The sequence below is a fragment of the Cryptomeria japonica genome, chromosome 4, assembly GCF_030272615.1.
Source record: "Cryptomeria japonica chromosome 4, Sugi_1.0, whole genome shotgun sequence".
In the NCBI taxonomy this organism is placed as follows: Eukaryota; Viridiplantae; Streptophyta; class Pinopsida; order Cupressales; family Cupressaceae; genus Cryptomeria; species Cryptomeria japonica.
In genome coordinates this window covers 605,585,860-605,597,636 of record NC_081408.1, presented here as the reverse complement: position 1 = coordinate 605,597,636, position 11,777 = coordinate 605,585,860, and positions in this window count along the sequence as shown.

Below are 11,777 nucleotides of genomic sequence, written 5' to 3'. Positions count from 1 at the left end.
CTATCCACTATGACATAAAGGTTGTCAAATCCTTGCTTTGTCCTTGGTAATCCTACTACAAAGTCCATACTAATGCACTCCCAAGGTCTATTTGGTATAGGAAGAGGTTGGTATAAACTGGCATTTGAAGAAGTGCCCTTGGCCTTTTGGCAAACAATACAAGTCTCCACATACTTTTTCACATTTTGATTCATCCTAGGCCAATAGTAATACCTTTGAACTAACTCTTGAGTATTGTTGACTCCAAAATGGCCACTAAGGCTGCCATTATGCTTCTCTTGTATGAGATTTTCTCTCATTGACCCTCTAGGCACACAATGTTGTCCTCCTCTAAACAATAACCCATCTTGCAAGGTAAAATCTGAATGCTCACTATGAAAATGATTTTGATACTCTTTGCATACCTTGTAGGCATTTGAGAAGTCTTCATCATCCGGGTATAGGTCTCTAAAACTGTCAACACCTATGCTCCTTAACTGAATTTCTTGGACTGTCAAAAGTCTTCTGCTCAATGCATCAACAACCCAGTTTAATTGACCTTTTTTGTGCTTGATTGTGAATGTGTAGGATTTCATATACTCCACCCACTTCATATGTTTGTGACTGAGTTTGTCTTGTGATTTTAGAAAGCTTAAGGCTTGGTTGTCCGTATAGACTACAAATTCCTTAGGAAGGAGATAGTGTCTCCACTTCCTCAAAGCCTGCACTAAAGCATATAATTCCAAATCATATGAGGGAGTATTTCCTCTTTGCATCACTTAGTTTCTCACTATGAAAAGCTACTGGTCTTTCTTCTTGGCTTAGGACAAGACCTACTGCAACATTGCTTGCATCACATTCCACTGTGAAGAGTTTCTCAAAACTAGGCAACACTAACACCGGTTGAGTAGCTATCTTCTCCTTCAAGGTTTCAAAACCTCTATTTTCTTGTTCATTCCACTAAAACTTTTCCTTCATTCCACCTCTAATAGTGTCCAACATTGGTGCACATATAGCACTGAATTGCCTAATGAACTTCCTGTAGTACTGAGCTAGTCTATGGAAGCTTCTCACCTCTGCTGCTGACTTAGGAGTAGGCCAATTTACTATGGCTTCAACCTTGCTTGGATCCATCTTGAGGTTCCCTTAAGACAACACAAACCCAAGGTAAACCAACTCCTTCTTAACAAATTCACACTTGTCCAAGTTCATGGTTAGCTTCTCTCCATTCAATCTTTGTAGCACATTTTGCAAATGATTAATATGATCTGCCCTATCCTTATTGAAAATGAGAATATCATCTAAGTATACCACCACAATTTACCTATGAAGTCCTTCATCACCTCATTCATGAGTCTCATGAAGGTGCTTGGAGCATTGGATAAGCCAAATGGCATTACAAGCCATTCATAAATACCCTCTGTTGTCTTGAATGATGTTTTCCATTCATCACCCTCCTTAATCCTAATTTTGTGGTATCCACTTTTAAAGTCAATCTTGGTAAAGTATTTGGCTCCCCCTAAACAATCCATTAGGTCTTCTATTCTAGGAATTGGAAACCTATATCTAATAGTGATCCTATTTATAGCCCTAGAGTCAATGCACAATCTCCAAGTACCACCTTTCTTTGGGGCTAAAATGGTAGGTACAACACAAGGTCTAATGCTTTTCCTAATTAGGCCTTGGTCTAAAAGCTCTTGGATTTTCTTGGCAATCTCAACATTTTGTTGGGGAGTCATCTTGTAAGCTGCCTTGTTAGGTAAGGATTTTTTGGGAATAAAGTCTATTTGATGGCTTATGGCTCTTTTAGGAGGTAAGGTGGTTGGTTGTCCATCATTCACTATTCCTTTGAACTTCTTCAATAGGTCTTGAACCTCTATTGGCAATTTTAGTTGCTCTTTCTTGTCTTCCTCTTTAGGCTTCATCACTAATGCAAACCCTATACCTTCACCTTCCTCAAGTGTCTTCAAGAACTTTTTTTCACTCACCAAAAGAACATTAGGACCTACTGCCCTCTTTTCACCTTCCTCAAGGATAGATTAGATCTTGAATGCGACTCCATCTTTCTTGAATGAGTATGCATTCTTGTCTCCATCATGAATAGCTTGCCTATCAAATTGCCATGGTCTTCCTAGTAGAAGATGGCATGCATCCATGGGTAGGACATCACATAACACTTTGTCCTTATACCTCCTAATGGTGAAATCCACCCATGCTTGCTCATTGGCTAGGACATGTTGGCCTTTTTCCAACCAAGTGACTCTATATGGGTTGTTGTGAGGTATCCTTTGTAACTTGAGCTTACTCACTACCTCTTCTGACACTATGTTGTCTGTTGATCCTGAATCAATGATCACTTTGCAAACTTTGTCCATAATCTTGCATTTGATCCTAAATAATGACCTCCTTTGGCTAAGCCCTTCTCTGACAGGTTCTTTTATCAAAGTTCTTCTTATCATCAAGTTGTCACCTACCTCTGATTCTAAGGCAACCTCCGAATTCTTGCTACTTGAAGTCTCTTCTTGAAGGTAGTTCACTATTCTGTGATGATGATCCCTTCTCTCGACACCTATATGCTAGATGACCAAGCTGTTTGCAATGGTAACACTTCATTGAGGCAAAATATGAGGAACCTCTACCTTTTCCACTAGACCTTCCTCTAAAACCACTGTTTGACCCCCTTCCTCTATTGAATCCTCCTTTACCAGTGCCACTTTCTTGTTGCTCAGTGAGTTTAGACTCACCTTGTGTTCTTTGCTCTGAGTTTCTTCCTCCAAAGCCTCCCCTATGGCCTCTATTTTCTTTTCCTATACCCCTGCCCCTATTACTACTTGAATCATGTTTTCTTTTTAGTTTTTCTTCCAATTTAAGGGCGAGTTGATAGCTTTGATGAACTATCTTTGGGCTCATTGGACTGATTTTCTCTTGGATGTTCCACCGTAGTCCATTTAGGTACCTAGCAACCTTAAGAATTTCTTCTTCCACCGCATGAGATCTAAGGCTAAGTTTGTGAAACTCCTTCGTATATCCACTTACATCAAGGTCTTTTTGTCTTAGGTTTTTTCTTTTTCTATGAATTTGCACTTCATAGTCATCAGGGAGATAGACTTCTTTAATTTTGACTAACATCCCTTTCCAAGAAGAGATGGGTGTTTTACTCATTTTCTTTCTCATCCTACACAAATTTCCAACATGTGAGAGAAACTCCTCTCATCCTAGACTTGGCCACTTTAACTCTTTGAGCTTCAGTTATGCCTTCACACTCAAAATGGTTCTCCATGCCCTCTATCCATTCTAGAACCACTTCTGCTTCCATCTTACCAGTAAACAATGGCAATCCTTCTAGTGATTTACCACTTAAGGCTTTCAATGCCTTTAGGAAAGGTTCTTGTTCTAAGACAGGATTAGGTTCAAGTACTTTGTCTATCTCTAACACCTCTTTACCCTTCCCTTCTTCTCCTTCAACCTTTACCAACACTTCATCTGCCTTGGTTTCAATCTCACCAAGCTTACTTTCCAATTCAATCAACTTTTCCTTTAGGAGTCTATTCTCTTCCTCCTGATCGTCCACTTTCTTTTCCAACTTTGCATTGATCACCATGGTGTTGTCTCCTATAGATTCCACTCAGGACATCTACTCACCTAGACCAAATCTTATAGGCTCTGATACCAATTTGATGGGATTTTCCTAGCTTGCTCACACTTCACCTAGTTGGTGTTGCTCAATTCCACCAACCACTCCAGGTCTAGCTTTTCTCCAAGACCTCCAAGTCCTTCTCAATCTCTTCCAGGGATTTCTCTTTTCTAGTCTCAAGGTGTTTGCAACAAGTGTTTGACTAGGAACCCTACCATTACAAAGTGTCTTCCATATGCTCAACTTTGCTATCTTGACAACAACTTGTCAATTTCACCCCAATATTGTTGTGAGTCATTGCAGAGGTGTGGAGGTAGCATTTACCATGGAATGAATTTCATTTGGGTCCATTTATGGTTTGCATTCACTATCTTTCTTACTGATTTCACCATTTTGCCTAGAAATAGGGCTACAAGGAATGAGCCCCTATTAGGCCTCCAAAATCCGGTTTTCAAGGGTTTTGAGGGAAATGGTCCAAAAGACCTTGCAAAAATTTTTATTTTTCTTCAATAATTCACCTATCCCCAAGATATTTTGGTGGTTTTGGTTTCCCAACTTTCCGTACAGTGCCCTAGCCCAAAAATGAGGGTTTGCTAGGGTTTTTAGGCCTCTTAACTGACAGTGACTATTCAAGTTTGTGAAATGGGCATCTACAAGTCTTGTCAAGGCTTCTCCTTGAAGTGGAAACTTTGTATGGACCTCATGAACCTCTCCAAATTATTTGGCTAAGGTTTTGTGTTCACCTCTGCACTATGCTCTCAATTTTCACCCTGTCTTCTCTAGCCAAGTTGCTCCTGGACTCGCCTAGAACAAGGTGATAGCCATATCAATTATCACTTCCAGAACACCTCCCTGCATATTTACACTGTACAATGGGTTTCCTTCCATTTCCCAATAGGTCGTGATGGTATCACGAGGGATTCTATGGGGCAACCATTTTACATGAAATTGCTATTTACAAGCCAAAACTAGCTGATTGGAAACAAAACAATGAAAACACTAACACACCCTATCTACAAAGCATTAAAATGCAACAAATAGTACTGGAACACACCAAAGAACTACAATCCAAAACTAGATCAATGGATTCAATCCATTAGCATTCACATTTTATGCAAAATAAGCCAAAAATAGTGATAACAGTCTGAAAATGAGTAGTTTTAGATTGTCAATCATACAAAATCAAACTTCCAACCTTGGTAACCATGCAAGAGGAGGTTTAAATAGTCTTCCCCATGTGTGGAGGAATTCTAGGGCATTGTGGTATCCCTAACTCCACCGCTAAGCTCTTTAGGACCAAAGTTGTCATGACAACTTTTACAACTTTCCACATTTTGTTTTTCCAACCTAAGAAACCTATTTCAAGTCATTACTCATGACTTTTTAGACATTCCTAAGACTATTCTAAACCTCTACAATTCTCATACCAATTCATGCCTCTTTTGACCATCAAGAAGGCCATTTCAACTACTCAAACTACTACCTATTCACAAAATGCAAACCTAGGAAGAAAACCAACTCAACTAGGCCTGCATTTGACTCAAATCAAACATCACACACACACCTTGGACCCTCCTAGAGTCCTTATTAGGAACCTGACTTGGCTAAGGTCAATGAAAGCCATAATTGTGGAAGGACTATGAGCCTAAGTCCTAGGTGCTCCTACACCAGTAGTGGAGAATCAGATAGAGTGGATTGTAATGGTGGTGTAAATTGTTGATGCAGTTGGAGTAAAAAGCTTATTTAGTGATTTATTATATAGTTTAATCCTATGTTGATCAACCACCAAGGAGAAATGAACTAGAAATGAAACCTAAATTTTGAACCAAGATTTAATAGCCGATTCTAATTTCTATTTATCCTGATCAATTTGATATTCATCAATGTCCAATGTCGAGCCGGATATTCATCAATGTTCCGTGTAGGGGTGGAGCACATGGAGTCTATGGAAGAATTTGACGGAGTGAGTTGATCCAGACAACATTGTAAGGCGTTGAAGAAGGGCATTGATGCCAATCGAGTTTCTTTATATTATGGGTTGTTAAATCCCAATTGAATGTAATCAAGTTCTCTATGTTGTAATGGCATGAATTGATATTGCTCTATGCTAAGAAATATTACAAATTCAATATGGAATTGAATTTCCGGGTTAAAGGTTGGCAAAGTGCACACCCAACAAGTAAATCATGACCAAGATGTGATCAAATCCTTGGTGAAAAATCACCATTGATGTATTTAAATGAACCAAAATGTTGTTGAATTGATCATTGGTTGGAATAGAAACCTATGCATCATTGATGAGGATCCGTTGGAGAATACATTTAAAGCTAAGTAGATCTGATTTCTATTTTATTATTTCATGAAAAATTGAATTTTTGGCATGGATATACGGAGGCATTGCAAGAGGGATCCGAGTAAATGGGTATATACTCTTTTAGCCAAGAGAGATCCGATTTCTTTGAGATCCGTTGAAAGTTTTCAAGGTTGCCTCTTGAAGGATCCAGTGTCCAATACAACCCCAAACCCTAAACCTCAATAAGGATTTTAAATATTTTCATCTCATTAGATGTTAAACATAGTGTGCAACCCCAAAATGAAAATTCATATGAAGTAGAGCCTAACCTTTTAGGAGATCACACGCATGGTTGCTTTGGGTTCATCAGCGCCAAAGGTTGATGCCAAGCTTGCGCACTATTGCTCTGGGTTAAAATGAATTACGGTGTTTTTTTTGTTTTTTTTAAGTAATGCTCGTGTTCGTCAGAATTTCGACGAATGCGGGCACTTTTTTTCAAAAAAAACAAATTTCATTAGTTATGCCTTCTCCGTCAAAACCAAATGTGAAATTATCATCAGAATTCCGACGAATTCGGGTATTTTTTCAAAAAAAAATCAAATTTGGTCACAATATACCTTCGCCATCGGAAAACTCTGTCGGAATTTTAGGCCAAATGTATTAGTGTATAAGCCTTTGTTTTTAAGTACACGAATTACTTTAAGCTTCCAATCATGATAATTGAAAGGAGTTAAGGGTAGAATGGTTACATTACACTCCATGTTGTTGTGACTTAGATAGTTGCTTTTGTAGAATGTAGAAAAGAAAGATGAAATACAAGAAAGAAGGAAGTGAAAGGAATACCACAACACAATATCACTTCGTGAGGAAGTGGCAAAATAATCCACACAACACCCCCCTTGATTATGTCTTTTCTTCCCCCATAATATGACACTATATAAAACTAGTGATTGCACCTTGGTGTGCAATGGGTATGCCGAAAAGGTGTGGATGATCAATTAGGTAAGATTTTGATCTATTTCTTGAATATATTTTTATTGTACACAAGGTCAATTGGTATGGATAGATAATGGGGTAGAGAGAGGGAAACATATTTGAGAGGAGAGAGATGGAGATGTTATAAGATTGAGTTAAAGGGAGAGATACAAGGAAGAAAGAGATGGATATAATATGAGATAGAGATAAAGGGAGAGATAGAAGAAGAAATATGGAGATATAAAGCCAAAGAAATAAATAAAAATAGATATAGATGTATAAGAAGAGAAAGGGGGAGAGAGAGATATGGATGGATAGAGAGATAGAGAATGTCTATAGATAGATGGAGGGTGAGGGAGATAGAAATAGAGAGGAGGGTAAAGTGATAGAGGAAGTGGGAGACAAATAGAGAGAGGGAGGGGGGGAGAGGGAGAGATAGGTAAGGAGGAATCGAGAGAAAAGGGAGAGAGAGGGAGAGATATTGGTATATGAGGGAGAGGGAGAAAGATAAATAGAGGGTGTGAGAGAAAAAGAGTGGGGAGAGAGGGGAAGATATGGTTAGAGGGGGGAGAGAGAGAGAGAGAGAGAGAGAGAGAGAGAGAGAGAGAGAGAGAGAGAGAGAGAGAGAGAGAGAGAGAGAGAGAGAGAGAGAGAGAGAGAGAGAGAGAGAGAGAGCTCAATATATAGAAAGGGAGAGTGGGAGTGAGAGAAGGATTGATATAAATTGAGGATGATATAGAGAGATAAAAGTGATACTTAAAGAGACAGAGATAAGGAGAGAGATAGATATATGTAGGAAGAGGTAATAAAAATATAGATAGAAAGAGATAGAAGAGTGCGAGGGAGATATAGAGATAAATGTACATTATTATGATATATATTTTAAATTACATTATATTAGTAGGAATGCATATGGTGTAGGGAAATAACACTAAGGGTGTAATGCATTATTACAAAAACACATGACTTAATAGTGAGGAAAGATGTAATTAAAAAATGCTCAAAGTATTTTAACAAATGCAAATGATTTTCTATTTCAATTCTTGAGAAGAGAGAGGAACCTAGGTTAATAGCCTTGTGAAGAGGACACCTAGCAATCAATATATGCTTTTTAAATGCAATAAATATACTTTTTGAATTATAAGGGACCACCTATGCAATAGAATTAACAATAGAAGGCCCCCACTCCCGAAGTTGTATGGGTTAATGAATCTTGAAAAAGATAAGGCTGTTTGTTGTTATTTGTGACATGAAAAAGTATGCCTATATGCCCAAAGTGAAAATCAAAGTTGAGAATTAAAAAAAAAAAAAAAAATTTCTCCTTCCCATTTCAACTTATAATTTATTTGGACCATGAGATAATAGAACAAACAATGGAGAGAAAAAGTAAGAAGGAACTATTGTTTTTTTCAAGTTCTTTTCTCTTGCATTGTATTGTTGGAATTTTGGGACTATTGATTTGATCTCACTTTTCTTCTACACTAAATTGTTAGACTGTTGTAGGGAGGTGATAAATTTATATGGGGATAACATGATGAGAATAAGAAAGAAGTTTTTTTTTTTTGTATCTTTGGTGATGAATTGAATAAAAGATAAGTACTAAATCAAAATAGAGTATATTTGAGACAAAAGGGGAGTTCATAGTTGTGAGAATTATGAACCTCCATAGATGTTATAACCTTGTTTTGGAAAAATGGATTAGTTTAACCCAATCTATAAGAAAGTGGTAATCATGATTGCTATTATTTTTGGATTAAATTATGTTAGTGTGTTATCCTAAAAGTTGATGTAAAAAACTCTCACACAATCTAATCTAGAAATAACAATGGATGGATCACAAAGTATAATATGAATTGTTGATGTAAAAACCTTGCACACAATCTAATCCACCTCATTACATTAATGGTCAAAATTATGGATTATGAAAATCTGATATTAGATTTTAACCAATTAATTTATTTTATATTCAAATGCACTTCTTTTTGTAGGGTAGGAAAGAGTGAAGGGTGTTTGGAAATCAAATTTTGAGCAATTGAATCTATTGATTTTTATGTGGTGAATTATATCACTAGCGTTTCTTATCCATCCAAGTGGAAGAACTAATGGTAAAGCATTTTCCTAGAAGGAGGTATTAAAATGAAGGCAACTTTTATGCCTTAGCCACACAAATTAGCCTTCAATTCTATAAGAAATCTATTTGCCTATGATGGCAGATAAATTGGGAGAACAGGAGTTAATGGGAAAGCTTTGCAAATGGCTTATGTCTTTGATGCAAGAGCACACGAGCCAGATAGGTGATAAACATCTCTTTATTTGTTTTATTTAGTTTTGTTGTGTTTGGTGGTCTCATCGACATCTCTCCGTCAAAATGGTATAACTCGTGTACTAAATGATAACAAGCATAGTGTGTGATGTGTTTGCTTATGTTAAGGAGGTAAGAGAACAAAGAAGGGGAGTGTTTGTGCATTATTTCAAGGGGATTTCTTGATCAACCTCCATGGTATTTGCATCTCATGTGGGGTAAAGGTCAGAGCTTTATAAACACATTTCGCATAGCATATCGACATATCACAAATCCCATCGTAGGCTTTCTTAGCCATTTACCATAGTATAATAAGAAAATGTGTGCTACACCCTTGAGCCCAAAATCTCTTCTATGGATATTTTGAATGGCTCCTTATTTTTCATATGCTCCTCTATATTCGGTACCAAAATAATTTTTTCATACTGGTCCAGATGCATTGGACTCTAGAAGTGCTTTCATTGTACAAATGTCATCTATGATTTATGTTTGGATTGTAAGGCATCATAGGCAATAGGGGACCATTTCTAATTAAGTGTGAAAGTAAAGAAATTCTTTTATTTTTAAAAGAAGTCGATCATCCCAGACCGTGCCAAAATGGGAGCTTGAAAAAAATGTTTTGACATCCATCTAAGTATAACGGATAAGGGAATTAGGTCAGGTCTTGTATTTGCGACTACTCCGATAGACATATCTGCAAAATGTGGAAGCATAAACATGGCACTTAAACTGTTTGACATAATATCTCATCAAATTGTAGTCTCATGGTTCGTTGTGATAAGACATGTACAGAATGAATTTGTTGAAGCAGCTTACTTCGTAGCTGATGCAATCAAAGTGGAAGGTACGTGTTTGGCTGAAACAGATTTATTGGAAAGGCATTAAAAACTTGCATACAAGTTTTATGACCATTCAGCGCCTAGTCAAGAGCTTGAAATGGTGAAAGAAGAGGTGAAGCGAACTGCCACAGGGGAATCAAGGGGCATATCAGACAATGAAGAATTTAGAGAGGCAAATATTCTTTTTGTATATATGTGTTAATCAAATTGGGGAGAGAGGTCATCTTGCATCAGTCTTCTGTCAGATGCAAGAAAGGCGTATTAACTTTGCAGAGCTTGAACAAGAATGCAAATGTGTTGGAGATAGAAGAGATGAGCGATGATCATTTCAGAGAGATGATTGAAGCAACTGATCTCAACGACGACAGATTTATTGATCAAAATGGGTTTGTGATCTCATGCTTACAATCAACCCTTCTTTGATGACAAAGGCGCACAAATGGCCAGAAAATTTCCTCATTCAAGAACTCGAGGGATTTTTACAGTAAAAATGAGACAAAGAAGAAGAGGAGGGAGCTTGTGAATGCTTGCAGTTTTCAACCTAGAGTAGAGCGGACAAAAATCTATTTTGTTGTCCCATCATATACAGAGGCATTGATGGTGAGAGATATGACATGGCATGAATAATATGCACCGACATAAATGAATTGATGGCTCCGGAGAGTGCAATGGTCTTGCTCTATCTCTTGATGACTATGCACCGTTGATGAACAAAACGAGCTTCTCAATCTCATATAGAGAACGCCTTCAGCATCAAAAAGTGCATTAGAACCACTCCAAAGAAAAACATAAAAAATGGCACTTTATAATTTTAGTGTGTGACTATGCTTTTTGGAGTGGTGGCAAAAAAAAATCTAGTTTCTTCACAATACACTTTAATATTTTCTACCAAAATAAAGTTTCAAATAAAAAAACGTATTTAAAGAGAGGATTTTGAAAGCCCCCTTTGCTTGGAAATAACCAAGGGCATAAACCAAATGGGGAACGATGACCTTTTGTGGCGTGACCTTCTCCAACGCTTGACTCACATTGTCCACCTTGACTCAGCCTCTATACACACACCCTAGCGTGTTGCTGGGAGGAAAACAAATCGAGCCCCAACTAGACTTAAGACCACGCCTTCGCAGGGTGTCTTGGATGGCCAGATCGACTTTGGTGGAATCCCATCTACCTACAATTCAAATTGTCACTGGCCACAAACAAATAACATCCTGCAAATATTACCTTTCCGTGCGCGCTGGTGGGGGGGGAACAATTATCCCACACCAAGGGTTATCAAAGCGTCTCCCGTATTAGACTTGCAACCTAAACAATTCTCCCATGCCACGGGTAAGAAAAGCACCGATTCAAAATGCTCTCGATCGATGGGAAAAGAACAGGGTCGACAAGAATTCAAGATGCCCAATAATAGAAGAAGCGTGCCTTCACTGTCGAACACAACAAACTCCACCCTGCCACGACACAAGTTCTCCTGCAAATCGCCAAATAGAGCCAGCTTTGAACCACTTTTGGATTTGTGAGTGCAGAGGTCGACAATGGTGAGACAGAGGGCACATGTCGATAATGGGAAGGAAAAAAGGCACAATTTGACTCGTAAGGCCACAAGTCGAGCCGTATGCAGGAAGCGCAAAAAAATAGAGGGACCATGCCATCTATCTCTGCGAACCCTTCACGCCTTCACACAAAACCCAGTGACATGCAAACAACATCTAGATGCTCTGATACCATGAAAAAGTTAGGAAACAAAGAGCTAGA